The sequence below is a fragment of the Phocoena phocoena genome, chromosome 2 (assembly GCF_963924675.1).
Source record: "Phocoena phocoena chromosome 2, mPhoPho1.1, whole genome shotgun sequence".
In the NCBI taxonomy this organism is placed as follows: Eukaryota; Metazoa; Chordata; class Mammalia; order Artiodactyla; family Phocoenidae; genus Phocoena; species Phocoena phocoena.
The window spans coordinates 139472069-139489939 of record NC_089220.1 but is presented as its reverse complement, the minus strand read 5'-3'; the positions used below and the strand labels follow the sequence as shown (position 1 = coordinate 139489939).

At 46.1% G+C, this 17871-nt stretch overlaps 1 non-coding gene and 1 pseudogene across 1 annotated transcript; one reads left to right on the top strand and one right to left on the bottom strand.

The window, feature by feature from the left end:
• Positions 1 to 16138, bottom strand: part of LOC136118527 (acireductone dioxygenase pseudogene) — a 59510-nt pseudogene extending 43372 nt beyond the window's left edge.
• On the top strand, positions 610 to 682 carry TRNAW-CCA (transfer RNA tryptophan (anticodon CCA)). Its single transcript has one exon. It is a non-coding gene; the product is annotated as a tRNA-Trp (tRNA).
• Positions 16139 to 17871: the final 1733 nt, after the last annotated feature.

Here is a 17871-nt window from a genome sequence, read left to right as displayed (position 1 = left end):
CCTGCAGCAATACAATTCCTTCTTCCTCTTCCCCTGTGTGGCATGTTTCTATGGTTGGAGCACCTCAGAGATTCCCACGGAGATCAGCCTTCTGGAGGCGGAGGAGAGGGCGTATGGCCACCGCTGTCCCAGCCAGACCGCAGCGGGGTGCTCAGGGGGCGTCCTTCCCTTCCACCCCAAACGTGGCTATCAGATGTTCTGGAAACAAGGGTGCTCACTCCTGAGGTCCCTGGAGGTTGCTAAGGGTACCTTGAGGTTGTCTCTAACCCATGGGTTTGACCCAGGACTTCAGAAGCTGTCCAGACCATGAAGTCCAGCAGTGCAGATACAGAGCAGCCCTTTTGTTCCCAAACTGCTCTGTGGGGTCAATGTGAGTGACAGTAATTGGGAGAGGCTCATCAGAGGGAGCCTCAGAGGAAACCGGAGGAACCACCCCTCTGTCCCAGTGGCTGTCCCCCTGACTGTCAGACCTGGAAGGACCAGGTCCTGCTGACACACCTCCACCTTCCACTGGCTACCCTCTTTAGAATTTCCTGCAAGCCATTATCCACACACCACCATAATGCTCTTTTTATATTTAGCCTCACTTAAAAGCTTTCAATAGGGACTTCCCTGGTGGTCCAGTGGTTAAGACTCCATGCTCCCAATGCAGGGGGCCCAGGTTCAATCCCTGGCCAGGGAACTAGATTCCGCATGCTGCGATGAAGATCCTGCATGCCACAACTAAGACCCGGCACAGCCAAATAAATAAATATTGAAGAAAAAAAAAAAGCTTTCAATAGCCTCCCACCAATCCTGGAATAATGGTGTCCTTACCAGGCCTTCAAGGCCCAATGTGAACCAGTCCCTGCCTGTTCTTCTTAACTCACCACCCATCCCTCTCCCCTAGCTCACCATACGCCAGACACACTGATCTTCTCCTGGTCCCAGCATTCCAAGACCGTTTCAGCCTCAGGGCCTTTGCACTTGCTGTTCCTTCTGATCAGAGTGCTCTTCGCACAGATCCTTGTCATTTGGTTTGCGGCTCAGAAGTCAACCTCTCCTGACTACTTCAGTCCAGAGTAGCCTCCCCTTCCTTATGCTTTATCTCCTCATACTATTTTATTTTCTTCTCCACACATACCCCTTTCTGAAGCTTAAGCTTCAGGATCCCTCACTCACATAGGCCCCTTCCAAGGGGTCTACCTAATTTTGTATTATTTTCTTAAAAAGAATTCCCTGCCCAGCCAACCCAACTGTGTAAGCTTCAGGCCCCACAAAATCTAGATTCATTTGTATCTAGAGCAAAGGACCAGGCTGTATTTGGTGCATCCTGTGCCTGCTGCTGCCAGGAAGACAAACTCAGCATTCATCCTGTCAGGCTATTTCAACACACCCTTGGCCTCTCTGATCTCTTCAGGTCTGCGTGCCAAGAGGAAACTTTGCCCAGGAATCTTGGTAACTGCCCTGCTCACTGTACCCTGAATTCAAGGTTGGGGTGGGGGGCAGAGTGGGAGTGGTACGGGGGAGGGGATAGGGGTGTCCAAACTCCAAGAGCTGCTGTTTGTGCTTCTCCCTTCTGGACACCCCTGCCTTGACTCCCCCAAATAGACATAAACTTTCTCAATCGGCAAGCATACCACCCTCAACTATTCACCCAGGAGACTGAAAAACCTAGACTTCCGTAGAATCTTTCATCTCTTTCCTTTCTGAGCTTTTTTGCAAAGGTAATCCTAATGTCTATCACTGATTCCACTTCTTACCATCTTGGGCATATATTTAGTGCACAGGTCTTAACTCTCCCTCTGCCTTGCCCCCGGCAGACCTGGCTAATTGATCACAGGACTTTTCCAGGTGGGCCTTCTGTGTAACCACCACCAATTGATCAGAGAGGAAACCTAATTACCTCCTAATGAAACTCAGGTTTAAGTGACTGAAGAGGTAAATCTGGTTCAAAGGAAAAGGGCTAATGCTTCTGATGAATTCCTATATCTATGCTGAGTCCAGGGAGGCCAGTTCCAAGGACATGTTTTCTATTTAATTAAGTGAGGGGAGACTTTGGGAGAACACGGCACCTTGCAGTACCTCCCGTGACACAGTGGAAAATTCACTGATCTGGAGCTGGAAGTCCTGCTCTGTTCTGGGCAAAACGACTCACTTCTTCATTCTGCGCATAGGGTTACTATGCATGTTGTCCCAGTCAGCTCAGGCTGCTGTAACAAATTACCCCAGACTGGCGGCTGAAACAGATAACGTTTACTTCTTACAGTTCTGGAGGCTGGGAGTCCAAGAACAAGGCGCTGGCTGATTCCATGTCTGGTGAGAGCCCTTTTCCAGGTTACAGACAACTGGCTTCTCCCTGTAAACTTTCTGGAAAGAAATCCTGAAACACCCTCATGACGTTCTTACTGGGAGTCACAGTGAGCTGTCCTTAGTATCGGGAGAGACTGTCCCCTCCTGGTGGCAAAAGCAGTAAGAAAGTTGATGGGGAATGAACTTAATGAGCTTAAGGGCTAGACACACCAGCATTCACAAAGAAGCCTGTCTGTGGTGCTGGGCAAGGACTCCTGTGGGGACTGTCCCCCTGCACATGTGTTACTTCCTACTTCAGCTCACCTCTTGCCAACCTCCTTCTACAATTCTCCCAAACTGGTTGTCATAAACTCCATCACCCTCCTTAGTGCTCCCGACTATTCATCCCCCTCGCTCTCTGCCTCCCAGTCGTCAGAGGAAAAAGAGGTCACTAGGCAGCAACCATCACAGCTCCCTCCTCCTTTTTAAATTGAAAACTTGTCTTCTTAGAAACGAACAATCTGAGAAGTAAGGGCAAAGATCACAGGTGCCTTTAGAAACAAGCTCGTCTTCCAGGCCGTCACCTGGCACCGCGGCACCATCCCACCAGGGAACCCGAGCCCGGTATCCCGGTGCGGAAGCCGAGGTGCCAGGTCGACGCAGCGTGCAGGCTGCTTCCTTCATCTTGAAAGAGAGGTCTACACTGGCTGACCCACTTTACTAGCTCCCAGCCTTTCCTCAACCCACCTGCTGAGTTCCTGCTTTCCCTGCTGCAGCCTCCTCACCATCCAGCAGAGCAATGGAGGAACGGCCCCTGCCAAGGTCACGGGTGTCTCTGGACGGCTAAATCCAGGGGACACCTCTCGGTGCTCCTTTCCTCATCCACTCTGTAACTTCCGCACTGCGGTCCATCCCCTGGCTATCTCACATTTTCTGTGACAGCCCTTCTGGGTCTCCTCTTCCTCAGGGGCCCTCGGGTGTAGGTGCCCGTCAGGGTCTCATCACTGCTCCCTCCTCCCCTCCTCTTCTCCATCCTCACAGCACACTCTCTCCTTGAGCAATCTTTTCAGACCCATGGCTTCCACCACCGTCCCTAGGCTGAGAACATTTAGGAGGAAGCAACATGTTGAAGAATGCAAAATAAGCATGTATGAACTGAGGCTACCACGTGAAGGAAGACAGTTGAGGGAGAAAGGAAAAACACCAGGTCCTTCCTCTATGACTGTGGGCAAATGAGCACACCACCCCAAGTCTTGGATTTCTCATTCACAGAACTGGGATAAGAATAGTACCTACTTCATAGGGTTGTTATGACGCTTAAGGGGGATAATTCTAGAACAAGCACTCAGTGCCCGTACTTGTCAACATTATGGCTCTGTTATTTGCAGGGGTAGAGAAGCAATGGGGAGAAGTGAGGTTAAACTGAGAAATGGTAGTTTGGATCCAGGTTTTGAAACATAGGAGGGCAGTGGACCAATGGGGTATATTTGCCAAGGGCATTCCTAGCCCAACAGCGCAGATGCCATAGGGCTGAGAGCCCAGGAGCCGGCAGCTCCTTCTCAGGCCTTCTGCTCTCCTTCTGGCCATCTGGCTGACCTTGTAAGCACCTGACGTGGGTTCAGCAGGTGGCCAGCCACGATGCCCTACGTGCATGTCCCAGGCATTCCTGAGACAGTCTGCCCTGAAGTTGGGGGAGGTGCTGGTGGGTCAGAATGATAAACAGTTTAGAGCCAGGGAAGTAAAAGGTCACCTTTTGGGCTGTGTCCTGGGGGAAGGGACACTGTTACCAGGGGAACGAGTACTGGTCCTTAAGAAGTACGTTGAACCTACCCTTAGCACTTGTCCAGTTGCCAGGTCCTGAACTTAAACACGAATGCTATTTGTCCAAGATAACAGGATCCAAATGAGAACCCGTGGGCTAATTCAGTGGTGGCTGCAGCCAGCTTATACAGGCTTATGAGAACAAATCATTAAACTTTCAGGAATTTTGTCAGCCAGTTATTAAACATAGCCACTTTTAAAAATTAAGTTATGTAAACTTACAATTAAATAAAACATATTAAAAGACTCAAAACTCATCACTTCCTTTTTACTGTAGTATTTCTTCTCTTGAGGATATTTAGTTATTGTATCTATCTGGTAGAAATACTATGCAACTCTGTGTTCAGTGACATTATGTTGGTAGTTAGACATTGGCCATGGTGGAAGTATCTACACCACAGAAATGCTATAAATCAACACACACACACACACACACACACACACACACACACACACACACACACACCCTGGTTGTTAAAAACATCTACCAGTAGGGCTTCCCTGGTGGCGCAGTGGTTAAGAGTCTGCCTGCCGATGCAGGGGACACGGGTTCGTGCCCCGGTCTGGGAAGATCTCACACGCCGCAGAGCGGCTAGGCCCGTGAGCCATGGCTGCTGAGCCTGCGCGTCCAGAGCCTGTGCTCCACAACGGGAGAGGCCACAACAGTGAGAGGCCCGCATACCGCTAAAAACAAATAAAAAACATTTACCAGCACCTCCCTGCATAAACTGATGTCTGAAATTTTTTTTTATTTTTTGGCCACGTGGCTTGTGGGATCCCAGTTCCCAGACCAGGGATTGAACCCGGGACACAGCAGTGAAAGCTTGGAATCCTAACCACTAGGCCACCAGGGAACTCCCATTGAAATTTTGTCTTTAGCCACTTTTTTTTTTTTTTTTTTTTTTGGCTGCATCTGGTCTTCTCTCTAGTTGCGGAGAGTGGGGGCTACTCTCCGTTGCGGTGCGTGGGCTTCTCATTGCAGTGGCTTCTCTTGTTGCGGAGCACTGGCTCTAGGCATGCGGGCTCAGTAGTCCTGGCACGCCGGCCCTAGAGCTCGTGAGCTTCAGTAGTTGCAGCACGTGGGCTTTGGTAGTTGCAGCACATGGGCTTCAGTAGTTGGCGGCACGTGGGCTCAGTAGTTGTGGCACACGGGCTCAGCTGCTCCGCGGCCTGTGGGATCCTCGGGAACCAGGGATCGAACCCATGTCCCCTGCATTGGCAGGCGGATTCTCAACCACTGCGTCACCAGGGAAGTCCCTAGCCACTTCTTATGAGTTTTGGCAGTCTCCATCTGCTCCACATAAACAGGGCCTGAGTCCCACTCTAGCCTTTTGAGTTTCCACACTCTAGTTTTGGAGTGAGCTCCCAAATCTCACTGGTCTATACCCCAGCAAGGGTGTGAATAATGGTGGCCATTACTGATCACTTAATACTTGTCTCATCCTCCCTCAGCTCACCCTCACAACATCACCATACCAATTACAGATGATAAAGTGAGCCACAGAGAAAGTAAGCAACTCTCTCCCAAGGCAACCAGGAAAAACAAGGCGGAATCCTCTCATAACCACTACAAATAAAGAATAATCTGATAATCTGATAAAGAAATGTGATTAAGTGGTTCAATTGCCACTTCTTCATGGCACCAACCCTGACTTTAGTTTTCAACTACCAAAGGGCATCCGTTTTGATGTCATTTTATTTTTCTTAGTCACATCCAATAAAACCGTGGGCTCACCGGATGTGGCCTATCCCAGGTCTTTAGGAGACTTTAATGAATAAATAAGACTGTTCTAGAGTTAATTGATCCACTGTTTCAGTTGATGTAGTGCTTCTAAATCAATTATTAATTAGGAATTGAGATTCAACTATGAAACCAACTCAGTTCAAAACCTGGGCACCTCCCATGAAAGCTAAAGCCCAGAGTCTTTAAATAACTTGTTAAAAGTTACACAGCTTGTAAGAGATGAAGACAAGATATTAACCAGGCCTGTCTGATTCCAGAGCCCCTGCTCCAGGGAGAGGCATATGATGAGTATGTTAAAAAGCAAAATTCAACTGAGTAAATTTGAAGATTTGTCTTTATTCAACGATTCATGACTTGGGTAGCCTCCCATCTGGCAAACAAAGGAGCTCCGAGGAGCTGTACAAAGGGAAGACTTTTACAGGCAAAAGGAAGCGGGGCAAGGAAGTTATTCTAGCTAAGAGTGGATTGTTTCAGGCAAGGTCACCTTCCTTTTGGGGAAGACTGGGGCTGAAACCGTGCACCTCTGGCTGGGACTTGAACCCACGTGGCCGGGATTTGAACCCGGCCAAAACTCTGATTGAGACTTGAACCCAAACGGCTGGGACTCAAACGCAGCCAAAACCCACAGTCTTCCAACTGAAATCACACACCTGGTTTCAGGACTTAATGAAGCTCAGGTTCTTGATGTCTCATCACAGAGAGAATTCAGTGACAGACAAAGTGATAGGTAAGAAGTGGATTTATTTAGAGAGAAACACACTCCACAGACAGAGTCTGGGCCAGCCATCTCAGAAGGTGAGAAAGGCACCAGGGTATGGGGTTGTCAGTTTTTATTGGAGTGGGTAATTTCATAAGCTAATGAGTGGGAGGAGGATTCCAGCTATTTTAGGAAAGGGCCAGGATTTCCAGGAATTGGGCCACTGCCCACTTTTTCATACTTATGGTCAGTCTTGGAACTGTCATGGCGCCTGTAGGTGTGTCATTTAGCTTGCTGATGTGAGCTTGCTGATACTGAGGCTCAAGTTCTAGTGGAGGGACTTCCCTGGTAGCGCAGTGGTTAAGAGTCCACCTGCCACAGCAGGGGACAAGGGTTTGAGCCCTGGTACGGGAAGATGCCACATGCCACAGAGCAACTAAGCCTGTGCGCCACAGCTACTGAGGCTGCGCTCTAGAGCCCGCGAGCCACAACTACTGAGCCCATGTGCCACAACTACTGAAGCCCGTGCGCCTAGAGCCTGTGCTCCGCAATAAGAGAAGCCACCACAGTGAGAAGCCTGTGCACCACAACGAAGAGTAGCCCCTGCCCACCCCAACTAAAGAAAGCCCTCGTGCATCAACGAAGACCCAACACAGCCAAAAATTAATTAATTAATTAATTATTTTAAGAAAGGTCTAGTGGAAATAGTCAACTTATCCGCCATCTTGGATCCATTTGGTTCTAGTCAGTTTATGTCATGTCCTCAGGCTATGTCATTCTTTCAAACCTTGTGCCCTGCCTCCTTCCCTCCTGTTTCAGGTCCTTCAGGCAGATTACCTCACTAGTGCTGACCAGGTAATTCCACATTGGCTGACTAAAGATCACATTCCTGGGAGAGGCTGAAACTGCCAATATTTATTTATTTATTTATTTAAAGTACAGTTGATTTACAATGTTGTGTTATAGGTTAGGTATTAAGTCTTGATTTGCTGATGTGGGGTTTAGCACAAGTGAATGTGAAACAGAAGGGAAGGGGACAGGGCACCTTTAAAAGAATGACATAGCCATAAGACATGACGAAAACTGGTTAGAATTAACTAGATCCAAGACGGCAGAAGATCTGACTTCCGGTAGACCTTGAGCCTCATTATATGCTCATTGTAATACATTTGCTAAATAACACACCCACCAGCACCATGACAGGTCAGAGCTAACCATAAAAGGCCAAAAAGTGGGCGGTGGCCCAATTCCTGGAAATCCCCACCCTTTCCCCCAGCCCCCCCGAAATAGTTGGAATAATCCTCCCACTCATTAGCCTATGAAATTACCCACGCCATATTTTGGGGCCTCTCACCTTCTGAGATGGCCCACACTCTGTCTGTGGAGTGTGTTTCTCCCTAAATAAATCCACTTCTTATGTATCACTTTGTCTCTCACTGAATTCTTTCTGCCATAAGACATCAAGAAACTGAGCTTCATTAAGTCCTGAGACCAGGTGTGTGATCTCAATTAAAAGACGGTGGGTTTAAGTCCCAGTCTGAGTTGCACGGTTTCAAATCCATTTGGGGCCTGTTGTTTCCTTTTCTTTTTTCCTTCATTTATTTTGGCTGTGCTGGGTCTTAGGTGCGGCACACGGGCTTCTTAGTTGCAGCATGCGAACTCTTAGTTGCAGCATGCATGCGGGATCTAGTTCCCAGACCAGGGATCGAACCCCAGCCCCCTGCATTGGGAGCTCGGAGTCTTACCCACTGGACCACCAGGGAAGTTCCTGCTGTCTCTTTTTAGACAACTATTAGGCAGCTATTAAAAAAAAGTCTTGTAGGAGAACATTTAATGGTAGAGAAAAATGCCTGTTATGTATTAAATTAAAAACGGAGGTTAAAAAATAACTGAATTTTATCAATTCTTGGATACATACTGTTTTTCATGTTTTAACATATCTGAAATAGGGTGCATCAAAAATCAATTTCAGGACTTCCCTGGTGGTGCAGTGGTTGGGAATCCACCTGCCAATGCAGGGGACACGGGTTTGATCCCTGGTCTGGGAAGATCCACATGCCATGGAGCAACTAAGCCTGTGTGCCACAACTACTGAGCCTGCACTCCACAACTACTGAAGCCATGAGCCCTAGAGCCTGTGCTCTGCAACAAGAGAAGCCACCACAATGAGAAGCCCGCACACTGCAACAAAGAGTAGCCCCCGCTTGCCACAACTAGAGAAAGCCCGCATGCAGCAACAAAGACCCAACACAGCCAAAAGTAAAAAAAAAATTTTTAAATCAATTTCAGGAAAATTATAGATATCAAAGTGAAAGGCACAGACTTCCCTGGTGACATAGTGGTTAAAACTCTGCGCTCCCAATGCAGGGGGCCCGGGTTCAATCCCTGGTCAGGGAACTAGATCTCACATGCATGCCACAACTATGAGTTCAAATGCCACAACTAAGGAGTCCATCTGCCGCAACTAAGACCCAACACAGCCAAATAAATAAATAAACAAATCTTTTTAAAAAAGTGAAAGATAAAACAATAAAACTTCCAGAAGACACTATAGGGTTAAGAAAAGATTTATCAAACAGGAAATAAGACATAAACATAAAAGGTCAATAAGTTGGACTAAATTAAAATTAAGAATTTCTGTGCATCAAAATACATTTTTTTTTTTTGTGTGTGTGTGTGTACGCGGGTCTCTCACTGCTGTGGCCTCTCCCGTTGTGGAGCACAGGCTCTGGACACGCAGGCTCAGCGGCCATGGCTCACGGGCCCAGGCGCTGCGCGGTATGTGGGATCCTCCCGGACCGGGGCACAAACCCATGTCCCCTGCATCGGCAGGCGGACTCTCAAACACTGCGCCACCAGGGAAGCCCTCCAAATACATTTTAAATGAATGAGAAGGCAAGCCACTGAATGGAAAAAAACCAAACTTTTGCAATACATATACCCAAAAAAGGGACTCACATCAGAATGTATATTGAACTCCTACAAATCACAAACTGGCAGACAATCCAATGGAAAGAATAAGCAAAAACTTGAAGCAGGCACTTCAGAAAAGAGAATATTAAAATGGGCAATAAATATACGAAAAGGAGCTCAATTTCTTTAGTCTCCAGGGAAATGCTATTTATCAGTTTAATGCACTGACCAATTGCGCCTGAGAGACCACGGGAAAGGCAATTTAAAACCACCATGAGGGGCTTCCCTGGTGGTGCAGTGGTTGAGAGTCCGCCTGCCGATGCAGGGGACATGGGTTCATAAGCCGGTCCGGGAGGATCCCACATGCCGCGGAGCACCTGGGCCCGTGAGCCATGGCCGCTGAGCCTGCGCGTCCGGAGCCTGTGCTCCGCAACGGGAGAGGCCACAACAGTGAGAGGCCCGTGTACCGCAAAAACAAAACAAACAGCAACAACAACAACAACAACAAACAAACCACCATGAGAACCACTATACACCCACAAGAATGACTAAAACTGAAAAGAATGACAATGCCAACTGTTAGCAAAGATGTAAAGAAACGGAAGCTCTCATACATTGCTGGAAGAATACAGACACTCAGAAAATTGTTTGCCAGTGTCTGTTAAAGCTGAATGCTTAAGTATGTAGCCTATGACCCAGTAATTCACTCCTAAGTATCATCCAACAGAATTTCATACATATGTGCAGCAAAAGACAAGTGTCAGAACCTTCATAGAAGCATCGTTAATAATAACCCCAAACTGGAAACAACCCAAATGTCTGTCAATAGTAGAATGGATGCATAAATTGTGGCATATTCATAACATAGAGTTTTATATGGCAGAAGAATTAATAAATTACAGCTACATGCAAAAACATAGATGATTTTTTTAATTTAAAAAAATATATGTTTATTTTTAGTTAACTAATTTATTTATTTGGCTGCATCGGGTCTTAGTTGCAGCACGCGGGATCTTTTTTGCAGTGCACGGGCTCCTCTCTAGTTGTGGTGCATGGGCTCCAGAGTGCGTGGGCTCAGTAGTTGTGGCACTCGGGCTCTCTAGTTGTGGTGCGCCGGCTCTAGAGTGCGAGGGCTTAGTTGCCCTGCAGCATGTGGGATCTTAGTTCCCTGACCAGTGATCGAACCCATGTCCCCTGCATTGGAAGAAGGATTCTTAACCACTGGACCACCAGCAAAGTCCCTGGATTAATTTTATTTTTATTTTTGAAAACTTGATTTTATTTTTAAAAAATATATTTATTTATTTTATTTATTTTTGGCTGCATTGGGTCTTCGTTGCTGCGCATGGCCTTTCTCTAGCTGCAGTAAGCGGGGGCTACTCTCCGCTGTGGTGCACGGGCTTCTCATTGAGGCGGCTTCTCTTTGCTGGGAAGCACGGGCTCTAGGTACACAGGCTTCAGTAATTGTGGCTCACAGGCTCAGTAGTTGTGGCTCGCGGGCTCTAGAGCATAGGCTCAGTATTTGGGGCACACGGGCTTAGCTGCTCTGCGGCATGTGGGATCTTCCTGGACCAGGGCTCGAACCCATGTCCCCTGCATTGGCAGGCGGATTCTTAGTCACTGTACCACCAGGGAAGTCCCTGGGTGAATTTTAGAAATGCAGTGTTGAGAAGAAGTAAGACACGACAGAGTACATACTATATGATTCCATTTACAGGAAAACAAAAATAGGCAAAACCAGTCAATTTTAATAGAAGTTAAGATAGCAAAGGGAAGTTGGGAAACATAGTGCCTAGGAGGTGGTTTAAGGAGGGTCTTGGGGGTCCTGGTGATGTTACATTTCCTGATCTGGGTAGTGATTTCATCAACATTCATAAGTCGTACACTAGGGACTTCCCTGGTGGCGCAGTGGTTAAGAATCCGCCCGCCAATGCAGGGGACACGGGTTCGAGCCCTGGTCCAGGAAGATCCCACATGCCGCAGGGCAACTAAACCCGTGTGCCACAACTACTGAGCCTGCACTCTAGGGCCCGTGAGCCACAGCTACTGAAGCCCGCCTGCCTAGAGCCCATGCTCCGCAACAAGAGACGCCACTGCAGTGAGAAGCCTGCGCACCACAACGAAGCGCAGCCCCTGTTTGCCACAGTTAAGAGAAAGCCCGCATGCAGCAACGAAGACTCAACACAGCCAAAAATAAATAAATAATAAATAAATTTATATAAAAATAAGTTGTACACTAATAACTTATGTACTTTCTGTATACACATATGTATATATTATACTTCAGCAAAAAGCTTACAAAATGAGGATAAAATTGAACAATTTGAGACAGAGATAGTTAATTACTCACAGATCTTTGTTCAAAGACCTATTCAATGATGCCCTTCAGTTAACAGGAAACTGAATTCAGCACATAGGAGTGGGAAGTAAGACACGTTGCTCAGCTAGGAAACAGGAAAACATGTGGATAAACCTATTTGAAAAAAAATGAGGGGGCTCAGAAGACCCAGTAGAACTAAAGTATGATGGAATAATAACATGGAAGATAGGAGAGGAGAAATTGGACAGAAGTCATCTAAGTTTCTCATATTTCTAAGAAAGATAAAAACAATGATGAATTTTAAACTCTGTATAGTCAAGTTAAGAATTTAATTTCTAAACGAGCAGAAATAGAATGTATAATTTCTAAACCAGTGAAGGGCATAAGGGAGAATAAAGAAGTCTGCATTGATCCAGTAGAAAACTAAAAAAGGGAGGACCTCCCTGGTGGTCCAGTGGTTAAGAATCTGTCTTCCAATGCAGGGGACACAGGTTTGATCCCTGGTCGGGGAACTAAGATCCCATATTGCGCAGGGCAACTAAGCCCGTGTGGCAACTACTGAGCCTGCGCGCCGCAATGAAAGATTCCACATGCCGCAACGAAGGTCCTGCATGCTGCAACCAAGACCCAATGCAGCCAAATAAAAATAAATTAATTAATTAAAAAAAAAAGCTAATGAGACATGACAACCAAATGCTATGCCTGAGCCTTGATTCTAGATCCCAGACCCCCTTCCCCTAATTTTTTTTTTTTAATTCCTGGTTTTCTTTTTTTTTTTTTATTTTATTCATTTTTGGCTGCGTTGAGTCTTCGTTGCTGTGCGCGGGCTTCCTCTAGTTGCAGCGAGCCCCCCACAACTAGAGAAAGCCCGGGCTTCTCATTGCAGTGGCTTCTTGTTGTGAAGCATGGGCTCTAGGGCACGCGGGCTTCAGTAGTTGTGGCACGTGGGCTCAGTAGTTGTGGCTCGCGGGCTCTAGAGCGCAGGCTCAGTAGTTGTGCTGCACGGGCTTAGTTGCCCCACGGCATGTGAGATCTTCCCGGACCAGGGGTCGAACCCGTGTCCCCTGCATTAGCAGACAGATTCTTAACCACTGTGCCACCAGGGAAATCCCCCCTTCCCAAATTTAAAGGAATTATTGGGACATCTTGGGACAATTTAATACAGACTATACATTATATAGCATTATTGTATAAATGTTAGATTTCTTGTGTGGGATAATGTGGCCCCCATTTTTGTTGAGCTCCTAGTGCCTTCCTCTAGGATAATTCTCCAACTTTTTGGCTTTAGGACCTCTTTACACTCTGAGAAGTTGTTGAGGACTCAAAAGAGCTCTTGTTTATATAGGTTATACAAAACCCTATTTACCGAATTAAAAGTTAAGACAGAAAATTTGAAACATGTTTATATATTAATTTAAAAATAAGATTTTCCAAAATAAAAGAGTTAATGAGAAGAGTTGCTTTGTTTACATTTTTGCAACTCTCTTCATATCTGACTTACCAGAAGCAGCTGGATTCTCACATCCACTTCAGCATTTAGTCTGCTGCTGTATATTGTTTTGGTTGAGGTATATGAAGAAAATCCAGCCTCAGATTGATGTGTAGCTGGAAAAAGAAAAATGAGGAATATTTTAATAGCTTTTTCAGATGTTAGGACTATTCTCTTTCCCCCCCCATTATCAAAGACCATTTAATTTTTAAAGATCAACAATACCAAAAGCATAAAGTGGAGTAGAAGAAAATAGTTTTTTATAAGTACAATTTAATTAAAGCTGTTTACAACTATTCTCTCCCACAGGACTTAAGCATGAATTTTAAAAGAATAAGAGATGAGGACTTCCCTGGTGGCGCAATGGTTGAGAATCCGCCTGCTGACACAGGGGACACGGGTTCGAGCCCAGGTCTGAGAAGCTCTCACATGCCGCAGAGCAACTAAGCCCACGCATCACAACTGTTGAGCCTGCGCTCTAGAGCCCATGAGCCACAACTACTGAAGCCCATGTGCCTAGAGCCCGCGCGTTACAACAAGAGAAGCCACCGCAATAAGTCCTCGCACCGCTACGAAGAGTAGCCCCCTCTAGCCGCGCAACTAGAGAAAGTCCGCATGCAGCAACAAAGACCCAACGCAGCCAAAAAAAATAATAATGATAATTAGATCATTTCATTAAAAAAAAAAGAATAAGAAATGAGAAAAACAAGTACAGGGTTAGACGAGCCAGCAGGAGTCTGTGGAACTTGAGATTTCACTGCAACAGGAAGGGGACCAGAGTGCCTTTTTTTTTTTTAATTAAGGTGTTTTATTATTATTATTATTATTATTTGGCTGCGCTGCAGCATGTGGGATCTTAGTTCCCCGACCAGGGATCAAACTCAGGCCCACGGCAGTAAGAGCATGGAGTCCTAACCACTGGACCGCCAGGGAATTCCCAAGGCATTTACTTTAGTTTGAACGGAAAGCGGCAAGTGGCATAAGCAACTGAGAATGTGCCCCTAATAGAGAGCTCTCCCCTCCCTGCACTCCTTAGTCCAAGGTATAATTTTGGGAGAAAAAAGCATCCTGTATCTAGTTAGTTATGTTATCTACAATTACACCTCTAGTCTGTTTTCCTACACCAACCGATTCAGCAGGACTGAATTGAGTTTAACTCAATTCTGACACTATCTACCTGGAGGTAGCATTAGATCCCACAGATTAAGGGCTTAGTCCCACAACACTGATGCCTATCACAAATCTGGGACAATTGTACTTCTGACTCAGTGGCTAAAAATTGGGGATTTACATGACCCCTTCCTCGGGTCCCATAATTTGCTAGAACGGCTCACAAAACTCAGGAAATGTTGGTTTACATTTACCAATTTATTATAAAGGATACATAAAGACCACAGATAAACAGCCAGATAAGGAGGTACATAGAGTGAGGTCCAGAAGGGTCCTGAGCACAGGCGCTTCTGTCCCAGTGGAACTGAGATGCTCACAAAGGATTACCTGTGAATAGCAGAAGGCCACTCGTATCGCTCAGGAAATTCCAAGGGTTTTAGGAGCTCTATGCCAGAAACTGGGGACAAAGACCAAAATATACTTCTCTGCCACAACTTTCTTCTAAGGCAGGCATGGCATTGACTGATATCTGGTTTAAAGCCTAAAAATCGTGTCCAGATAAAGCACACAGCAGATAAGACTCTCATTCCGGTTAAAATTGAACACGTGTCTGAACCACTGATCTTGACTGAGTTAGAGCAAATGACTGTGATTTGTCCACATTTCCACAGCTGTTTCCATGTAAAAATCAGTTTTATAGCGACTTTTATTAAAAAACATTCTTTGTTTAAATAGCTATGGCTTATTTTATAAGGCTTTTCTTTCTTTTTTAAAAATTTTATTTTTTTTTATTTTTGGCTGCATTGGGTCTTCATTGCTGCGTGAGGGCTTTCTCTAGCGGCGAGCGGGTCTACTCTTCATTGCGGTGTGAGGGCTTCTCCCTGCGGTGGCTTCTCTTGCTGCAGAGCACGGGCTCTAGGTGCACAGCTTCAGTAGTTGGGGCACGTGGGCTCAGTAGTTGTGGCTCACGGGCTCTAGAGTGCAGGCTCAGTAGTTGTGGTGCAGGGGCTTCATTGCTCCGCGGCATGTGGGATCTTCCCGGAGCAGGGCTCGAACCCATGTCCCCTGCATTGACAGGCGTACTCTTGACCACTGCGCCACCAGGGAAGTCTGCCATTAAAAAACATTCTGATCAAATAATCTTGCAAAGGAGATAACCTTCAAGCCTTCAAGCTTCAAGCCTATAATATAAAAGCAAAGAGCAAATGATTTTCTGCTCAGTTATCACGTTTAGGATCTTTACAAGGAGTGTGCTAGGCCCCAGGGAGCACCCCTTGCTGTTCATGCCCAAAATTTTACGTCCTGTCCTTGAGCGTGGAAATGGTCAGCCGACTGGTTGCAGTCCACCCTGTTTCTCCCACAAACATCCACACAGCTGTCACATAGTTCTTTCCATCCAGTGTGAAGCAGTGATAAACTCCTGCAGGATGAGTTATCACGTTTCCTTTCTCCATGAAAATCTGAAGTCCTCTTTATCTCTTTCATCAAAGTATCCACTGCCATCCAAGATGTAGCAAATTTTACATCCTAGTACAAATGGTCCCAGCAAAACATCTTAACCTTTTCTTTATAATTTGGAAATTTATTTTTGCATGTTTATTATGCCCATCCAAGAGTAGTCTAATTCTGGATCATTCTGATATTTTTCAGCTTCCAGTTAAGGACTCCAAGCTGGTGCAGCTGCTCCAGGAGGACTGGGCAGCTGGGCTCCAGGCCAGGGGGCCACCTCAGGTCATCTTGGGACTCCTCCATGTACCAGAATTCCTGCACCATGGTCTGGGCCTGGGATGGGGGCGGTGCGGTGCATCACCCGGGGCTCCCTGACCTGCATGGGTTGAGCTGGGTCGAGGCCCCAGTGGCCATTTTTTAGGGGGGCATACCAGCTTGGGCCACTGCCCAACCCCCATTTCCCGACTGGGCGAGGCCTGACCCACGGTATTCACTTACGATAACAAAATGTACAAGTGATACTTTCTCAAAGGTTAATTGCAATGTGGAATCTGAAACAACACCAATATGCCTTTCCTACTCTGTTACATTCAAACCCCTCATATTCAAATCCATTCTGGAATAGGTCTCTTACCCATGCATAACTTTTTTTTTTTTTTTTTTTTCCCTTTTTAAAAATTTATTTATTTGGCTGTGTTGGGACTTCGTTTCTGTGTGAGGGCTTTCTCTAGTTGCAGCGAGCAGGGGCCACTCTTCATCGCGGTGCACGGGCCTCTCACTGTCATGACCTCTCGTTGCAGAGCACAGGCTCCAGACGCGCAGGCTCAGTAGTGACCCATGCATAACTTTTTAACATCATGCATTGGTCATTTAGAAAATACTGGCTGAGTTATGCAGATCTTCCAAAAGTTGACACATTTCATTAAACAATATGAAAAAGAATCACATTTGGTAGACCATTAATCTCATTAGAAACATCATGAAGAATTGGGAAGCTGGGACTTCCCTGGTGGTCCAGTGGTTAAAACTCCGTGCTCCCAATGCAGGGGGCCAGGGTTTGATCTCAGGTCAGGGAACTAGATCCCAAGTGCATGCCGCAACTAAGAGTCCGCATGCCGCAACTAAAGATGCCGCATACGCCGATGAAAATCCCGTGGTGCCACAACCCAGCGCAGCCAAATAAATACATAAATAAATATTAAAAAAAAAAGAATTGAGAAGCTCTCAAACTCAGGGTATATACAAGGTTTCCAAAATTTTAGTTTTCCCTTGAAAGCTCCAATAAAAAAAAAATCATTGGTAACAGATACTATAAGCTATTTCCTTGAAGTGACTGGCTCATTTCATTCATTTTTGAGAAAATATCTGCCAAATATTTGAGTCCGAATGGCTTCTGCATCGGTTGTTCTTTTCAGTTGAAATGTTGTTCTGTGAAGAAAGCAGCTGCTTCAACCCACAGCTCAAATAAAGCACTCCCGCTCTTCCTCAGTGCTTTTCCAGGAGACAACCATCTTACCAGGGTCTGCAGCACAAGTGCTTTGTATGTACTTCCATTTTTATTACATAAGATATTAGAAAGATATATACCCAAGAGTTACGATTTAATCAAATTATTAATTTCTACTGCTTTATTTAGTACATCGTATTAATAGACTTAAAAAAAAAAGAGAGTGCATGATGGTGAGCAATAAAATCACTACTAGTATAGTTTGGTGCCTCTGCCATGATTCAGGGTAAGGTGTAAGCGGTTTTCCCCACCGTTGCTTTTGCGCCATTTGGGCAAATGTTAACACAGTGAGAAAGGCAAGTGACTTCTTAGCATTACGAAAATTATTTAGATCTCGTGGTGCCCCTCCTCCCCCAGGGTCCGAGGACCACACTTTGAGAACCGTCGGTTGCTCTAGGTCGCAGCATCTTGTCCTAACCTCCACCTAACTTTATATTCATTAAGTTCTGATCTTTCGTCCTTCTGAGTCCATAAAAACAGCCCAGCAGCCTCCTCTCGAGAACCTGGGGCGGCTGCTTCCAGCGGGAGCCAGAGCTGCGGGGCGTGGCCA